Source organism: Furipterus horrens, unplaced genomic scaffold, assembly GCF_987537825.1.
Source record: "Furipterus horrens unplaced genomic scaffold, mFurHor1.1.pri manual_scaffold_17, whole genome shotgun sequence".
Lineage (NCBI taxonomy): Eukaryota > Metazoa > Chordata > Mammalia > Chiroptera > Furipteridae > Furipterus > Furipterus horrens.
This window is the reverse complement of record NW_028327187.1, coordinates 73,743,048-73,745,932: the sequence shown is the minus strand read 5'-3', so window position 1 is coordinate 73,745,932 and position 2,885 is coordinate 73,743,048. Positions and strand designations below refer to the sequence as shown.

Below are 2,885 nucleotides of genomic sequence, written 5' to 3'. Positions count from 1 at the left end.
CCTTTTTTTTTTTTTTTTTTTTGACATCAGATCTGGGGAGAATGCCACCAATTAATCTTCCAGTTCACTAATTTGTGATACATATATTATCTTTCTGCTATTTAATCATTCTACTGAAATTTTTGACAATAATGATTATTAGTTCAAAGTAACTAGTTTCTCTAATTAAAAAAAGAACTGCTCTTGTTTAGTGGATGTGTTACCCTCTTAAGCTTTTAGAGAATAATAATGACATTTATTTTAAAATTGTCTTTGTTTTCTTTATTAACTATTTCCTCAGGGTTTAGTTATTTTTATGCACTTAGTTTCTTGCATTCATGTTGAAACCAGATAAGCTGGCATTCATGCTGTTTGTCATCTACCAGACCCAATAAGCAGAGACAGGGATTAAATCTTTTTTTTTAAAATTATTTATTTATTTATTTATTTATTTTTATTTATTTATTTTTTTAGAGAGTGGGGAAAGGAGAAAGAGAGGGAGAGAAACATCACTGTGTGGTTATCTCTCACTCACACCCCCAACTGGGGACCTGACGTGCAACCTAGTAATGTGCCCTGACTGGGAATTGAACCAGCAAAACTTGGCTCGCAGGCCGACACTCAATCCACTGAGCCACAGCAGCCAGGTGGGATTAAATCTTTATGGGTGCTTTATTTAGATGGTTGGTGGTCTGAGAAGATGGCAGGTTTGTACCTTAACAGACCATCTTAAATTCCATTTTAAACAGACCCTTTTTATAAGGAAAAGAAAAGTGTAAGTAAGGGGTTTGGAATTCAGGGAAAAAGTTAATCAGATAAAGCTGCAGCATTCTTTCATCTGTGTCCTGGGCAATAGTAGTCTTTGTGGCCTGGAGTATAATGGCTCAGATGCTTGCAGTCCTCCTGAGGGGCAAAGGCAAAACTGCTTAATGGTCTCCTGGAGTCAAAGTGGGTCATACCTTCAGTTCCTGAAACAATAGCTTTTTACATACATTGATTACTAAGCTTATTATCTATTACCTAAAACTTAACTTTTTCCAACATTTGAGGCCCCCAAATTTCCCCACTGTTAATTTAAACTTTCATATTTCTATGAGATCAATTTCATATGGAAGTGCTTATTTTGCATATATTTTAGCATTAGACTGTCTGGTAGGAGGCTTAGGAATATACTTAAATGCAGATATACATACATATGGTGATGCATTGTAAGCAGCAACAAGCTACAGTACTGAAAAGGTGAAAAACAAAAGAAAAAGAAAATGCCTCTCTAAGACCAGTAATACTAGGCAACCAGATTAGTTTAGAAAAATCAATACCAAAGAATCCCTCTCTTTGGTTTATGTTGGATACTACTTCATTTATTTGCTTTATTTTATGCTCTATGAGCTGTGATTTATCAGTCAGGTTGAAAGAGCAGAGTCCTTTAAATTCTTCATATCCATGATTATGTCTTAAAAAGAGATAGTCTATAGCAGTGTGATTCTCTAATACTGCTTCTCTAACTTGTCCTAGTTCTTGACTAATGGCGCTGATGGCTTGTGAGGTGGCATTCAAAGCTTTTGCCATAGCACAGGCCAACCTACTTATTTTCACATTCAAATAGGTTACCATGTCTGGCATTACAAATATAGTCAAAGATACATATTTAGCAGGGTTAAAAAGGTGTAAATCACTGTTACAATCGGGTGCAAGGGAGAGTTCCCATTGAGCTGTGTGGGATGGGGGCTTCTGAAGCATGAACACCGCCAGTCTTCCCAGAGAACATGGTCCCCGGAACTGTTTGCTGCAACACAGGAATAAGCAGTGCTTCCACATATTAGAAACCATCCTGCAGGCAATTTAACATGAGCAAAAGCATAAGACACATTAGTGGTGGTGGTGCAATTCATCTTCACATCTGCTGAAAGCACAAAACAGATTTTAGTACAGTTAACAAAAGTTACACACTCTCTAGCTGGGGCTACATTAGTGACCTTTAAGGAAAACATTTCCCTGTGCCCAATTATAAATATCAGAGTAGGTCATTTTCTTATTAATATACTCAAACACAATATAATTTCTCAGGCTTTCTAAGGGAGTATGAACATCTACATGATGTGAAGTGAAAGTTTGTTCAACATAAGTTCCTCCTGCAAGACAAAAATAAGAAATGTTTAGAACATGTTTTGCTAAATATACCCAAACACTTTCATCTTTTTTGAAAGGGATAAGTTGTCCATAAGATGGGGTTAAACAAAAAGTAATGAAAAGAACATAAATCATTGTTTACAAAAGATGACCTTCAGGTCTTCTTGCAGTTCAGTGGTCCATTGTTCTTCCAGTGCTTTCTTTACTTGGGTGTGATGAATCCAAAGTTGTTTTTTTTTTTAATTGTTTGTTTGTTTATTTTTAGAGAGAGGGGAAAGGAGAAAGAGAGGGACAGAAACATCACTGTGTGGTTGCCTCTCACTCACGCTCCCAACTGGGGACCTGACGTGCAACCTAATTATGTGCCCTGACTGGGAATCGAACCAGTGACACTTGGCTTGCAGGCCAATGCTCAATCCACTGAGCCACAGCAGCCAGGGCCTAAATCCAAAGTTTTATAGCTGCCAATTTTACTGCAATTGGGGTGGTGAGGAGTACGTCCCAAGGTCCAATCCACTTTTCCTTTAGTTGGCTCTCTTGAGATCCTGTCTTCCAGGTCTTGAGTAGCACCTTGTCTCCAGGCTCAAAGAAATGTAGCCCACCTATAGGGAGAGGTCCCTAATACAAGAAAGGTCATTATTACAGCTAAGGTCTGACTTAACTGTTGTACATATTTCTTTACCTTCATTTCTTGATCTACATACATATCTCCCACCTGAATCATAGCCTGAAACGGTCACCTGTACACAATTTCATAAGGACTCAAATGAATCCTA

At 37.7% G+C, this 2,885-nt stretch overlaps 1 pseudogene; it reads right to left on the bottom strand.

The window, feature by feature from the left end:
- Positions 1-813: 813 nt before the first annotated feature.
- LOC149991207 (uncharacterized) lies at positions 814-2,244 on the bottom strand (annotated as a pseudogene).
- Positions 2,245-2,885: the final 641 nt, after the last annotated feature.